The sequence below is a fragment of the Odontesthes bonariensis genome, chromosome 5 (genome assembly GCF_027942865.1).
Source record: "Odontesthes bonariensis isolate fOdoBon6 chromosome 5, fOdoBon6.hap1, whole genome shotgun sequence".
NCBI lineage: Eukaryota > Metazoa > Chordata > Actinopteri > Atheriniformes > Atherinopsidae > Odontesthes > Odontesthes bonariensis.
The window spans coordinates 5,864,423-5,880,970 of record NC_134510.1 but is presented as its reverse complement, the minus strand read 5'-3'; the positions used below and the strand labels follow the sequence as shown (position 1 = coordinate 5,880,970).

The 16,548-nt window shown below is 43.2% G+C and overlaps 1 protein-coding gene and 1 long non-coding RNA gene across 2 annotated transcripts in view; one reads left to right on the top strand and one right to left on the bottom strand.

Annotated features, from left to right (window-relative positions):
* Positions 1-16,548, top strand: part of LOC142379632 (low-density lipoprotein receptor class A domain-containing protein 4-like) — a 73,265-nt gene that overhangs the window by 31,265 nt on the left and 25,452 nt on the right. The window lies entirely within an intron of this gene.
* LOC142380645 (uncharacterized) lies at positions 1,076-1,522 on the bottom strand. The gene is made up of 3 exons (XR_012769850.1): positions 1,485-1,522; positions 1,309-1,397; positions 1,076-1,199 (listed from the first exon to the last, which is right to left on the bottom strand). It is a non-coding gene; the product is annotated as an uncharacterized LOC142380645 (long non-coding RNA).

Here is a 16,548-nt window from a genome sequence, read left to right as displayed (position 1 = left end):
CAAAACCCGAGAGACGAAAAAACACCACAAAGAAACTAATATGGAGAGCGGGGAGGCCACCGTGTTCATGGTATGCATGACGGTGATATTAATCATGGACAATCACATCAAGCGTCTAATATCGAGGCTGGAAAAGCACACAGAGTCAGGATCAAGCGCAGGTGATACTTCGTTTCATGAAGGAAGAAAGGAGAGCAGAGCGCCGCAGACAAAGGAGACAACGTGTAAGTTTAACTTATTAAACACGCGCCGGTTCTGTCTGTGTGGTATGATGAAACATTTCAGCCGTGATAGCATGACATGTGGCGTAGCTACCGACCACCAAACACCTCCGTCAGATGCGTTGCTATAGAACCATGAAAAGACCCGACCAATTACGTCTCCCAAATGTATTACAACAACCCCTGGATACGAATACATGCAGAGCAAAACAAATTACCGAAGCAATTGGAATTTACATTGCATCTCACTGCACGAAAAGAGGGATTTGTGTCACTGTGGACGGCAGTGAACATCCGTGAATTTGCCTAATTTTCGGACGCACCTGGGCGCTTGCAGGCAGACAAACTTTAAGTTTGTTGAGCGAGAAAATCGTCGGAAACGAACCCGACTCGCAGCGGGCTCTCACAGCGGGGTGCTAATGGCTCAGCGATTAGCACCCCGCTGTGAGAGTGCCTGGACCTCTCACTGGCCTCGCTGGTATTGGACGAAAAAGGCACGTGATTACATAAAAAAGCTCCTGTAAAGCTGACCGCCCATTGGCCAATAAGGTTAATATATGCATACTTTATATGGTCATATCACTCAGCAATTATGATTAATAATTGTGATTATGATTACTAATATTCCTGGGATGTTTGTGTACTTCATATATTCACGTCATTCTTATAAGCTGCACTATGACTAGGCTATGAATGCAGGCATGAATGACGTGAATCTATTGAGGAAATGAAAAAGGAAACTTTTTTTTTTTAAAGCGCTTTTATTGCCACACCACACAATGTACATAGCTTACATTGTAATAAGAACCATATTGATAATAAAGAATTGAAAACTATATACACACACACTGCTGTAGCCTACAATATACACAATAAGTCTAAACGCCGCCGTTTGGAATCCGCATTACTCCGGTCCCTGCAGGGTCTGCGGGAGTTGTCAGACGTCCTCATCCTGGATCAGAAGCTGGCTTCTGGGAGCTGTTGGAATAACCAATAAATAATCAAAACATAGTCTATCCATGCACAGCATATTGACAACTTGTCTATAAAGTAACGAAAGTCATATTGACAGCGTATATGTTCTTACTCTCTTTCACTCTTCTGTGGTGAGACTGTGAGTATTTCGGGTTGGCTTCAAGACGCGCCTGTAGCACAGCACACAGGTCCGTCACGCAGCTAAAACAAACAAACAAGAGGAATGAATAAAATGACCAGTGCTTAAAAGTATCAGTGCCAGCCGTGGTAAAAGTCAGCGCCGCTCACCCTCGATAGTGTCCCCGTCTGCCTCTCTGAAGTTCGGACTGTTTGACACCGCCTCCTTCGAGCGACTCGTTACATCCATATTGTGAGATGACAGTAGCCTGTAAAAACAATAGTCCTATGGTTAATAAAAAAAAACTGCATTGACGTAACGTAACATCGGGTCCAACTCAACTAGATATTGGGAGAACATTCACTTATTCTTACCCTTGACCTGGATTATAATGCCACGGTGAGTTATGCAGGCGGCGAACTGCTTCCTATAAATTGAAAACACGAAATTCATTTTTTTAAATAAAGCAACTCACACTGGTTTTCACGTGATGGACACAATTAAGTTGAGTTTAGCCTAAAGCCACAGTCAATAACCTACTCTTACCGCGATTTTCGGATTCTGTATCCGCCTTCTCTTGGGGGTGCGCTCTTCAACTTCTCTGGAATGTAACTTCAGTCCGTTCTCGACGGCCATCTTGCCTCCAACCTAGCGAATCTCTGGTCGATTCCCTCCAGAACCCTCTCCACGACCGTATCCACAGTGCTGGCCACCATACGAGACATTCCGGTCATAGCATTCAACAGGACTTTCATTTTATCTGCCTGTAAGCAAGTGAGTAAGTAAGTTTAATATACAGCACATTTAAAATCAGCGAGAACTGTCCCAAGTGCTGTACAGTGTCAACAAGACTAAAATTAAACAATCAAATGGTCATGTGCAAGTAGAAAAAAACACACAAACCTGTAGACCCGCAGAGAGTTGCTGGGGAGTTGAAAGCAAGTCGTCTTCCAGCCATTGTATTCCGCAAACCAGGGCAGTTTTCACAGCACGGGACCTCAGCGATTTCTGTCTGCCTTTCTGCCGCCAGATCTGCTCCTTAAACTTTTTGTTTACACTGCACGACACAATGTTTCTCATACGTGATTGAACGAGAGCTTATGCGAGCCGTTAAGCTCCACCAATCATATGCGTATACGTCATTACACGGAATACTCGCGAGACAACCTCCCGTCCTTTTGCTATTTAATGTTGTCTGACCACAGCTGGCAATTTGCACTGTTTTGACACAAAAATGGACTCTGCAAGGACAAAGAAAAGACCTCGGCGATATTGTGACCATTGTGACACCGAATTAAGCCATACACAATAAAACACTGAGCGCACTACTGCACATTATGTATACAGGCCAGATTTCTATATTTTTATTTCTATATTTCTATTTTATTTAAGAAACCTTTTAGAATATTGCTGTTGCATGCTTATTTTATCTTTATCTTATCTTTATTATTATACATTTGGACATCCAGTGCGGGCAACAAAGAAAAGAATTTCATTGTTCAGGGAAACACGTTTCTAACTGCACATATGACAATAAACCTTTGAATCCTTGAATCCTTGAATTTTGCCCACAAAAAGCGGTATTACAAAAGAGGTGTTTGGGAGAAAAAAAAAACAGATATGCATCACCTGTCACCAGCAGACAGCGTGCACCTCTTCTTTTTCAAGACAACACAGCAACAAACTTGGCTGGAGTTGGAGGTGATAGTGATGAACGTGTAGAAACAGGCCTGCCCACCCCCCACCTCACCTCACCCCACCCCACTTGAAAATGACTGTGGCAGCTCCTGACCTGATCACTGGCATTTACATATTAAAGGCTCTCCTAAGTAGGGGAGGGGAGGGGGGCATGGGGGAGCAGTTGCCAGGTCAATTTGCGACAATTTGGGCCAAGTTTTCACTTTTACCACCGCAAATGCAGGGGCTTAACGTATGCGGACATGTAAGGGGCCCACATACATCCACAAATCCCTCTTTTCATGCAGTGTCTGCTATGCGCCCATATTCCACTGTAGAAGAGGCAGGATTCAGATATCTATTACATGTGCTCGAACCTCGCAACACGCCTCCTTCGGCACTGTACCGAAAATGTACCGAACCGAAGGGTCCGTACAGAGGTACGTACCGAACCGTGAGTTTTTTGTACCGTTCCACCCCTACTGTGCAGAATAGAACTTCTCCACACACTGATTCTCTTTTTTACATATATCACACCACCACCGGCATCGGCGGCATGATCAATCATTATCATGCAGGTTGTTTTGTTGTCCTTCGCGTTGTAAACGAAATGGCTCCATACATCCAGGCGTTGTTTTCGCCCAGCTCCAACAAACCGTATACCGGTATCCGAGCCCGACGCCATTACTGGACTGCAAAGTTGAACTAGCTACGGTTAAGTTATAGCTAGCTACCGGCTACGTTACTTGACATGGGAAGGGCCTAAACTCAACTGAACTCGACTCACTGAACGACTACTGATTGAGCCACGCGAGGCACTGTGGGACAGGCACCGTGCAGGGACAAACAGGGCAACAGCGCGTAATCTTCTACGAAGTTCAAGAAACACTTATATCAACAGTTACAAATTAATTAATTTACAATTACATTTTTTTAATGTCCATTCGTCCATGGCTTGTAAATTTCGTCTTGTCTTAGTCTCGTTAACGAAAATCATTTTTTATTCTCGTCATATTTTATTTTCTGGAAGCAATTTTGTGCGTCATCGTCTCTTCATCGGCACGGGAAAAAGGGGCGTTAACGAAATATTTTCGTCATCGTCCTGGTTGACGAAATTAACACTGCTGCTGATTGTCCATCTCTGATCTCCACTCTTGGCATATTGCTGGAATCTTGCCAGTCTCCTGACTAATGTTGGTGATGATGATTAGGTCTTCAGCTCGGTGCAGCATGGAGATCCTGTGTGTAAATTATTGATATAGGTCATAATCGCAGCTTGGCCTAGCTCAGTGCCATCCCAGTACTGTTGCAGTATATGGCCCCTGCTTACCCACAGCCTCCCCCATCTTGTCAGACAGATTAACCCTGCGGATCACTAACACCGAAGTCTGCACAGGGTGAGGAATTGTAAAAGAGCCTCACCAAGGATTGCCAATAAGAAAAAATGTTTTTCTCAATACATTTTTTTTTCTTTGCAAATTCTTAAAAGTTACACCCTCAGATGCTTTCACTTGTCTAAAGAGTCCACACAATTGTGGTCCCCATTTAGTTACGGTAGATGTGCCATTTTTTTTCACAAGCTGACACAATACACTCTGGCCTTAATAGAATGTCTGACATGCTTAAGTCAAAATAACACAGAGACACTACAGCAGCTCCATGTTCAGTCATTTATTTTCACTTCTATTCAAGTTGATTATTTTGGTACTTGCAGAACCTCTTTCACAGGTTCTTTTAGGCATAGTCTTAGAGCGAGTCCTGAGTTGAATTGGCCCAAATTTTGAAAACGTTTGCAGCAGAACATAACAGCTGCACTGAAGATACATTAATTATACGTCAGATTATGGTGTTGGGATATACAGTGGCATGCAAAAGTTTGGGATGATACATTCTGGTCAAAATTTCTGTTTATGTGAACAATTAAGCAAGTGGAAAATATGCTTTAGAATTTGTTGGAATTTGATGGAATCCATTCTTCCCTCTACACGTGAAATGTTCCCCGTGCCACCAACTGCAATACAACCCCAAAGCATGATCGATCCATCCCCATGCTTAACAGTTGGATTGATGCCCTTTTCATGAAATACTGTGCGGGAAATTTGACTGAAGACAAGTTTTGGTGCAATCTGTTGGTTTCCTTAGCTAGCAAATTGTTTTTGAATTGGCTCTAAATGAATGAATTGGATTGTTTTGAAATTAATTATGATTACAATTAAATGAACTCCCATTGGCTTGAATTGGACTATATTATTTAAGTGCCTTGAGATGACATTTGTTGTAACTTTGCGCGATATAAATAAACTGAATTGAATTTAATTGTGCCCTTTGTTCTCCAAACATACCTTTGCTCATTCCGGCCAAAAATGATATGATATCCAAAAGGGATGAAGTTACAGATGATACAATATTTTTACATTTTAAACAAAATCATGTTTTATTTTCATCGTTTACATTTTCAAAATAACAGAAAAGGAAAAATGGCCGGGGCAAAAGTTAGGGCACCCAATATCTAGTAAAACCCCATTTGGCAAGTATCACAGCTTGTTAATTCTTATTGTAGACAGCCAAAAGTCTTTAAATTCTTGTTTGAGGATTTACGTCCATTCTTCCTTACAAAAGTCTTCCCTTTCTGTGAGGTTCCTGGGCTGTCTTGCACGCACTGCTCTTTTGAGGTCTATCCACAGATTTTCAGTGATGTTAAGGTCAGGAGACTGAAGGCCACGGCAAAACCTTCAGCCTGCACCTCATGAGGTAGTCCATTGTGGATTTTGAGGTGTGTTTAGGATCATTATCCATTTATAGAAGCCATCCTCTTTTTAACTTCAGCTTTTTTACAGATGGTGTTACATTTGCTTCCATAATTTGTTGGAATTTGATTAAATCCATTCTTCCCTCTACCTGTGAAATGTTCCCTGTGCCATTAGCTGCAATACAACCCCAAAGCATGATCTATCCACCCCCATGCTAAACAGTTGGACTGATGCTCTTTTCATGAAATACTGTGCCCTTTGTTCTCCAAACATACCTTTGCTCATTCCGGCCAAAAAGTTTCCAAAATGCATCAGGCTTGTCTAAATGTTCTTTTTCAAAATTCAGATGCTGTATTTTGTGGTTAGGACACAGAAGAGGTTTTTCTTCTGAAGACCATATTTGTGCATGTGTCGCTGAACAGTTGAACAGTGTACCACAACTCCAGTGTCTACCAAATCTTGCTGGAGGTCTCTTGCAGTCAAACTGCTTTTCTAGCAATCCAGACCTTGTTTTGACTTCCACTTCTCCTATTACCTGCCATTTTCATAATTACATTCCAAACTGAGGAAATTCGTACCTGAAAACGCTTTGCTATCTTCTTATAGCCTTCTCCTGCTTTGTGGGCATCAATCATTTTCAGTTTCAGAGTACTAGGCAACTGCTTAGAGGAACCCATGGCTGCTGATTGGGACAAGGTCAGGGGAGTCTGGGTATTTATAAAGCTTTGAAACTTGCATCACCTGGTCTTTCCTAACAATGATTGTGAACAAGCCTATCAGGCTAATTAAGGTCTCACACAACTAGGTGCTACTAGGTATTAACTGAAGAGTGCCCAAACTTTTGCTGAAGCCCTTTTTCCTTTTCTGTTATTTTGAAAATGTAAAAGATGAAAATGAAACATGATTCTGTTTAAAATATAAAGGGAATGTATCATCTGTAACTTCAGGTCTTTTAGAAAAAATTTCGTCTTCCACTTGCTTAATTGTTAACATTAACAGAAATTTTGACCACTATGCCACTGTAAATCGCTCAGCACATTACTGGAAGAGCATTATTATCGCGTTTATTTCTTCAGTTTTTTTTCAACTTCTGAGATTTTTCAACTTCCCACTTCTCCGATAGAGCACATGCACCATCATCTGGAGCAAATCTGAAGGTGAGATAAACCAAAAAAAAGAGCCTGGATAACCTTGAAAAGTGCTATAAGGTCTCCCTTCTGAACAGCTTACTGAATTACATGATTTTAGATGAATGGGGCCCAAAACAAAAAAAAATGTTGGTAGTGACTCCAGGTACCCACATGCATGCTGTCAAGCACAGAAAAAAGATTTTTACATAATATGTCCCCTTTAATGGAGAGGTTTTATGGTTATTTGTAAGAAAGTAGCCTTCTGTGATGAATTGTACATCTTTGTGTGTAAGTTTGTGGGTGGGACTGTTCAAGAATCCCATCCCATGTGCCACATTACTTTTCCTCGGCTAATATCAGATTTTCCCATCAGTAAATGTCTAATAGTATGGCTGAATGTCAAGAGATCAGAACACATATTGACATAACACACATGTTAGATCCAAACAGACACAGAGACACGACCTCTCAGCTGTTTTGTTTGCAGAAACACACAGACTTGCATTTCAGTGACTCTAGGTAGTGACTAACAGTGAATCACACGAAATCCAATGTTGTATAATCCTGTTTTTATAAAAAAAAACAACTCACTCTAAAACGTTTCTTCTCCTAAGCCTCTAAGAAAGGCGAATTATAAACCCTCTGAGCTGGACCTAACTTTTACCCTCCTAAAACAGAGGGAAAGCCACCACAATAAGCAGCACTGAGAGGTTACTGAAGTGATATAGAAGTGTGTCTGTACGTAGGCGTTATTAATGTTTTTATGTTTATGCATTTGGCAAATGCTTTTCTCCAAAGCGACTGGTAGGCGGGTAGGGTAAGTGGGGCTTGCCTAAAGACCCCTACTGGAGATAGTACATTTCATGCAGGGGATTTGAACCCAGGTTACCCAAATGAAAGGTGGCACTATCCAGCCCTAGCTGTTGATGTCTTTACCCCTATTTTTTTAATGTCGCCCAAAAGAGTTCTGCCATGTGAAATCAGATACTTCCTTTCAATCTTCAATATTCGCCTTGAGCTGAACTCCCCAAGAGCCACTTTTACAGAGAGGCTGAGAATGAGAAGAGAAAGATGTAAAAAGTTGGTGTGGGTGGAAAGATAGAGAAGTAAGAGGAAACGAGAGCGTGAGGAGCGGTCACCATGTCTCTGTTCTTTCACTGCTCTTTATATTGACTGTAGGAAGTGAATTTTGAAGATAGTCTCAAAAACAGATTAGCTTTATTTATGGACAGAAAGTCCACCACATAGGATAACCTAAAATTTTCTCAGTTTTGGAAACTTCAAGCTCTGAGATTATTAGGGATGTCCTGATCCGATCACGTGATCGGAAATCGGGGCCGATCACGTGGTTTCAGACTTGATGGAAATCGGACGTTACATCCCGATCAGGGATCGGATATATAGCCTATCTATATATGTATATTTATTCTCATTATTTTTTTTTTATCAGAAGTAATATTTCAGAACAAATGGAATATAACAGCTTAGTATTAGCTGTTATGTAATGGTACAGAGTCAGACCGTCTCAACCATTTTCTAAGGTTTTTCCTTAGATGCAAGATGGCGCCGCGGATGGCAGCCACGGTCGTTTGGTGCGCGTTGTTTTGTGTTATTTTGTCTGTTAATAGTGTGTTCTGTTATAATACCGGGGGCTCTTACACCAGAGAAGAGCTCATGAACCTCAGGGACTCAACCCCTGATGATTTACTCCCCACTTTTATCGCCTCATCTGTGGATTTATTGGACATTCTGGCCTCAGCTGCCCTCACCTGTGTTCATGCAGTGAAACGCCGGAGGAGAGGAAAAAGGGCCGGTGCGCTCGTGCGCCTCCGCCGACGCGGACTTCGCACACCGTTACCTGGAATATTTCTCTCCAACGTGCGTTCACTGGGAAACAAAGTAGACGAACTTCAGCTGCTGTTGGCAAGGAACAGAGACTTTTATTCATCTTCCGTTCTGTGCTTCACGGAGACGTGGCTGTGTGAAACGATCCCGGACTCGGCCCTGCAGCTGGCAGGCTTCCAACTCCTGAGAGCGGATCGCAACACAGAACTCAGCGGCAAGAAAAAAGGTGGAGGTCTCTGTTTCTATATTAACAGTAGCTGGTGTAACGACGTGACAGTAATTCAACAGCACTGTTCTCCTGTTCTGGAAACTTTTTCCATAAACTGCAAACCCTTCTACTCCCCCCGTGAGTTCGTTTCATTCATACTGGTCGGTGTTTACATTCCACCGGAGGTTAACGTGCAGGAGGCACAGCGCACACTCGCCGACCAGATACTGTGTGTGGAGCGGACAAACCCGGACTCCTTAGTTATTGTTCTCGGTGACTTTAACAAAGGAAATCTCACCCACGAACTCCCCAAATACAAACAGTTTATTAAATGCCCGACCAGAGAGGAGAACATTCTGGATCACTGTTACACCACAGTAAGCAGTGCTTATCACGCCGTCCCCAGAGCTGCACTGGGTCACTCTGACCACGCCATGGTCCACCTGGTTCCTGCATACAGGCAGAAGTTAAAGCTCTCTAAACCTGTTGTGAGGACATCCAAGAAGTGGACCAGTGAAGCTGTGGGAGATCTTCAGGCGTGTCTGGACTGCACCGACTGGGACATTTTCAGGGCTACTTCCAACAGTCTGGACGAGTTTACTGAGGCTGTCACGTCCTACATCAGTTTCTGTGAGGACATTTGTGTACCATCACGCACCACGGTGAGGTACAACAACGACAAGCCTTGGTTCACAGCGAAGCTCAGACAGCTACGGTTGGTGAAGGAGGAGGCGTTCAGGAGTGGAGACAGAGGCAGATTTAAAGAGGCCAAGTACAGGTTTAGCAAGGGGGTGAGAGAAGCTAAACGACTGTACTCTGAGAAAATCCAAAAACAGTTCTCAGCCAACGACTCTGCCTCTGTCTGGAGAGGGCTCAGGCATCTGACCAACTACAAGCCGAAAACCCCCCACTCCCTGGATAATCTTGACCTTGCCAACAGCCTGAATGAGTTTTACTGTCGTTTCGAGAGACAATGGGACAGTCCTGACACCATCCCCCGTGACACCATATCCCAACCCCAGCCCACCAGCCCCTCCCCCCCCACCACAGCAACGACTCTCTCCATCCTAGAGAGAGATGTCAACAAGCTCTTTAAGAGGCAGAACCCCCGCAAAGCAGCTGGGCCAGACTCTGTCTCTCCCTCCACCCTGAAGCACTGCGCTGATCAGCTGTCCCCGGTGTTCACAGGCATCTTCAACACCTCACTGGAGACATGCCACGTACCATCCTGCCTCAAGACCTCCACCATTATCCCAGTCCCAAAAAAGCCAAGGATCACAGGACTTAATGACTACAGACCCGTCGCCCTGACCTCTGTGGTGATGAAGTCATTTGAGCGCCTTGTGCTTTCACACCTGAAAGCCATCACGGACCCTCTCCTGGACCCCCTGCAGTTCGCCTACAGAGCCAACAGGTCTGTAGACGACGCAGTCAACATGGCCCTCCACTTCATCCTCCAGCACCTGGACTCCTCAGGAACCTACGCCAGGATCCTGTTTGTGGATTTCAGCTCTGCCTTCAACACAATCATCCCGGCTCTGCTACAGGACAAGCTCTCCCAGCTGAACGTGCCTGACTCCACCTGCAGGTGGATCACAGACTTCCTGTCTGACAGGAGGCAGCACGTGAGGCTGGGAAAACAGGTCTCAGACTCCCGGACCATCAGCACTGGTTCCCCTCAAGGCTGTGTTCTTTCCCCTCTGCTCTTCTCCCTGTACACCAACAGCTGCTCCTCCAGTCACCAGTCTGTCAAACTCCTGAAGTTCGCGGACGACACCACCCTCATTGGACTCATCTCTGGTGGGGATGAGTCCGCCTACAGGTGGGAGATTGACCATCTGGTGACCTGGTGTGGGCTGAACAATCTGGAGCTCAACGCTGTTAAAACAGTGGAGATGGTGGTGGATTACAGGAAGAGCCCAGCTCCACTCACCCCCATCACACTGACAGACTCCCCAGTCCACACTGTGGAGTCCTTCCACTTCCTGGGCAGCATCATTTCCCAGGACCTCAAGTGGGAGCTGAACATCAGCTCCCTGACCAAGAAAGCACAACAGAGGATGTACTTCCTGCGGCAGCTGAAGAAACTCAACCTGCCAAAGACGATGATGGTGCACTTCTACACCTCCATCATCGAGTCCATCCTCACCTCGTCCATCACCATCTGGTACGCTGCTGCCACCGCCAAGGACAAGGGCAGGCTGCAGCATGTCATCCACTCTGCGGAGAGGGTGATCGGCTGCAATCTGCCATCTCTGCAGGACCTGTACGCCTCCAGGACTCTGAGGCGTGCAGGCAAGATTGTGGCCGACCCCTCCCACCCCGAACACAAACTTTTTGAGGCACTCCCCTCTGGCAGGAGGCTGCGGTCCATCAGGACCAAAACCTCCCGCCACAAGAACAGCTTCTTCCCCTCTGCAGTTGGCCTCACCAACAAGGCCCGCTGTACCCCCCCACTGACATGACCCCTTATCCCCACTGACACTTTATATATTGACGTTATATTAACGTTCTGTCTTGTCTTTCTGTCAGTACAGAGTGCGTTACATTAACGCACTCTTCTTAAAAATACTTTGCACATATTTAAAAAAAAAAAAATAAAAAATAAAAAAAAAAATTCTTTTACATTTATTATTACTTTATTCTATTATTATTATATATATATTTTTTTGTCTTGTTCTTATGGCACCAAATAGACCAGGCCAAATTCCTTGTGATGTACAATTACTTGGCAATAAAACCTTTTCTGATTCTGATTCATAGACATAATATACGTAGACGCCTCATTGCGTGCTGGAACGTGACAGCGTCACCGCCATATTGGGAGGGCCTCCTCACTCTAAGCTCGCACCAGAATCAATTGGAGTCAACGGAGAGTGAACAACTATGTTCGTATTTAGTGCAGTTCACGGTTGCAATAACCAGCGCAGTATTGATACCAGATCGCGTTGGATTACCTTTCACAAGTAAGATTAAACAGTAATTTTGGTTATTTTACCATATATAATATTATGTCATCATAACTAACGTTACTTATGTGTAACGTTATTACAGCAGGAATTGGTACTCTCTCTCATTGTCTCTTGCTGGTTTTTTTTCTTCTTCATATTTTGAAGGTTTCCCAGTGATACAGGCTTGAGGAGGCAATGAGAAGTTGCTATAAGACGGGAGGGTTTTGTTGCGACTGAGTCGTCAAAGCTCTGTAGTGAGCATTTCAAGCCTGGTGATTTTGACAGGACGGGTGAGATTGTTAGGCTTAGAGATGATGCTTGTGTCATTTGTGGTGTCTGTATTTCACAAAGTAAGGCTGCACCACATCGAAAAATTAACTATCCTGGAGTTACAGAGTGTCAGCGTATGCGAGAAGCTGTGCAAAACAGTAATTTTTCAAGGGTTTTAGCTCCCCAGTCCCAGTTGCAAGCCTAACGGGGTAGTGTAAGACGCTGGAATGACCTGGAATTATAATGCTTACTTTTCTAGACCTTTGAAAAAAATGTACTAAGCTGGTACAGTATATATGTGCAGTATTATATTACATATAGCCTACTGCATCAATGTTTACTTCCACCATATTTATAATTCCACCATTTTTAGAACTGTATATATCTTTTTTCTAATACATTTATAACTGTTTTTACTACTCGACACTTTATTTATTTTATTTTTTTATTTACGACACTTTATTTTATTCATTGTTGTTGTTTTGTCTGTTTTTCCTGAGTGCCAACAAAATTTTGTTGTAGGAATACAATGACAAATAAAAAAATCCTTGAATCCTATATGGGAGCTTGTATGTATATGTGTTACAGAGGGTCGTGTGTGTTTGTGTGAGAGAAAAATAAATTCAAATGAACAATCAAACTTGTTTCTTTATTAAAATATAAAATTTATATTTAAATTCATTTATACATTTATCAATATGAAATAGCCTACCATATGTCTTTGTGAAAGAGCGTAATACAAAGTGATTCAGAATGAAAGCACGTATATTTAATGTGTGACTTTAAAAATACATATACATGATATAATTACGCTGCCTATTGGAGATACAGCTCCAATAGGCAGCGTAATTATATTATGTATACTCTCTATACATAGACGCCTCATAGACTGACACTGCCAATTGGAGCTGACGTATCAGCGCGGCCGCCATCTTGGCTGGGTCTCCAATGCCCCCACATTGGATTTATTTCGACTGAGGATGGTGTATATCCCCAACTACAATGATCATAACTCCCCGAATATTTACCGGATTTTCACACGGTTTACAAACGTGTTACAAACGACAGAGATTTAGTTATGATACAGGACGCTGTCACACATTAAAAATACACCATGCTTTATTTTGAAGCATTTTGAAGAATTTTTCGTTTTTAATTTTTTGTTCTCAATCTGTAGAAAATGCTGTGAACACCTAATTATGCATGAAAAAAAAATACCGTGATATACCGTGAAACCGTGATAACGTGAAAAAATACCGTGATATGTATTTTTGGTCATACCGCCCAGCACTACCTCAAGGTGATTTTTTTTTTGCTGATTGTATGGAAGAGCTATATGGCTGATATATGTGTAAGATATGGAAGAGTTATATGGCTGTTATATGTGCAATGTTGTGTATAGTGCCTTGTGTTTTTTGTATTGATAAATGTTTGCTACTTGACACCTTAATTTCCTTCGGGATTGATAAATAGTACTCTACTCTACTCTACTCTATTTAACCCTACCTCCGACGCATGGCTTGTGCCTACGTCATTGTACACGCCCAGCATTTTATGTGTTCCGTGTGACGCTCTGCCACAAGGCAACGCCCCCTGAACTCGGCTTCAGGCGACACGGGTCACCTAACACGGCAAGTGTTCACATTGCTCGACGCGGGTCGAAGGTGCAATTTGGACCCGCTAAGGTAGCGGGTCGCAGTGTGAAAGGGGCTAAAATCACCAGGTTGAAGTGCTCACTACAGAGCTTTGACGACTCAGTCGCAACAAAACCCTCCCGTCTTATAGCAACTTCTCATTGCCTCCTCAAGCCTGTATCACTGGGAAACCTTCAAAATATGAAGAAGAAACAAAAAACAGCAAGAGACAATAGCCGCAGCATTCACACTGTAGGAACCTTTGGCAGTTCCTATAACCTTTTCAGGAACGGGGCCGTTTTTTCCCGCATTCGCACATACAGGAACTCGGGACCATCGCCCTCAGTTCCTATAACCATTTTAGCTCTTTCTCCGAGGCTGGGTCTTTTCTGGGTTCTATAGGAGCACATCTGACGTAGGTGTTTGGTGGTTGGTAGCTACGCCCCTTGTCATGTTGTCACGGCTGAAATGTTTACTCATACGACACGGACACAACTTGCGCGTGTTTAATAAGTTAAACTTACACGTTGTCTCCTTTGTCTGAGGCGCTCTGCTCTCCTTCCATCCTTCATGAGACGAAGAAGTATCGCCTGTGCTCGATTCTTCGTCTCCTGACTCTCTGTGTGCTCTTCCAGCCTCGATGTTAGACGCCTGATGTGATTGTCCATGATTGATATCACCATCATGCAGACCATGAACACGGTGGCCTCCCCGCTTGCCATATTAGCTTCTTTGTGGTGTTTTTTTCTTCTCTCCTTACTTTTCGCGGGTTTCGTTTTGTTTTGTTTTGTTGTTGAATGTGGCGCTAAAGTAACACGTCACTGTCGCAGACAGTTGCGCGGCATCAGTCTCTATCAGGGTCCCGACTCATGTGCAAATGCAAACTGAAACAGTTCCCATGGAAGGGCAGTTATCAGAACAGAATTCAAGGAGGACCGTTCTTAGAACTGCTCTGTCCGAATGCGGCTAATGAGAGAGAGTACCAGTTCCTGCTGTAATAACATTACACGTAAGTAACGTTAGTTAGGATGACATAATATTATATATGGTAAAATAAACAAAGTTATTGTTCAATCTTCCTTGTGAAAGGTAATCCCACGCGATCTGGTATCAATACTGTGCCGGTTATTGCAACCGTAAACTGCACAAAATATGGGCATAGTTGCTCACTCTCCGTCGACTCCAATTGATTCTGGTGCTAGCTTAGAGTGAGGAGATCCAGCCAATATGGCAGCAACGCTGTCACGTTCCAGCACGCCATGAGGCGTCTACGTATATTATGTGTGGAAGTCGAGCCGATCTGGTACCTACCTGCGAAGCAGAACACGGCAGCAGCTTGAAGCTGGGGTGCGAATGTCCACGGTGTGCAGGTAAAGTGAATGTAAAGTGAATGACAAAAACGTTACGATTGCAAACTGTGAGAAATGCAAACTTGGGGTTTCCAGAGGTGGCCAGGACATCGCTAACATCCTTGATGAGAACAGGAACAGGCTCAAACCCGACAAGGTAGAAATGTTGGTTTTCATCAAGAAAAACGTACATTTCCTTCTGTGAAGCCAGAGGAGGAGAGTAAGAATTAGTAGTGCAGTTCCGAAAAGCACATTATTAGCCTTACTTTATATCACTGTGGCACTCTTATTTGCTTATTTGTTTACATGCCTGCCAGGTATTTCAAGTTGAGCTGCTGCTCGTTTTTATATTACACATTGTTGCACTAAACTACAATGGGAAGAATTTGTTTATTACTCGATTCCTTTTTTTGTTCAAGCTACCTCACAGAAGTGCTCTGTTTATAAGTGTTAAATGATAAAATAAGGAAAGTAAAATAAAAATTAATGGACATCCTGGATCTGTTTCTTCGCCGTTCTTCATTTTTTTAATGTACTGTAGAAGTATCGGATCGGGACTCGGTGTCGACAGGGGGCAAAAAACCTGATTGGGACATCCCTAGAGATTATTGCCTTTACCCAAAAGGAGGGCAACCCCTTTTTTTTTTTTTTTATCAATTTTCCCATCATTGAGGACAATTTTACAGGGATTCTGTAGGGTAAAGTAGTTTCATTAAAAAGCTGGTACTTCAGTCTATGATGCTTAAGACTGACATGGCAAGGTTAGAGCATAAAAAGCCAAAACAATCTGCACGAATAGATAAAGAATAAAAGTGAGAAGACTAGAACTCTTGGTCTCTATTCCACTGACACTAACAACTAAGCATACAACCTTGTAGCAGAGCCTTTCTCTACATTATATATTACTTAATATATTATCGGGTCTAAATATTTGCCAGCCACACATCTCAGCATTCATCCAGATGTAATTTTTTTAAGTGCTTCAAGAGCAATCATCATTGAACTTTATTGATATCACTAAGGTTGCTGTAGTGGATAGAGGTGCGTCTTAGAATGTAGCCCTCCAGGAACAGATTTTATTTTTCTGAAAGGCTAAATGAAAGACTGCATTGAACTACTGATACTAGTGATGTAATAACTTTTATGCCAGTTGTATGGGGCTTTCAAATTCCCTGCATTCCTGCTTCTGTGCTCACTGAGTGAAGCTGTCAGCTGCTGAGGCGTGGTGGGTATACTGTATTACTGCAGTGTCTGGGTTGGTCTTCAGCCCAGAGGAGTTCTATGAGAAAGGCACAAATCGCTTTCTACATTTGACCATCTTCCCCTTTCTTTCAACTTCAATCCCCCCCTCTATCCCTACCACCCTGTGTCTATTTATACTTCCATCGACAAGACTAAAACATCCTTGGCATCTCCAAAA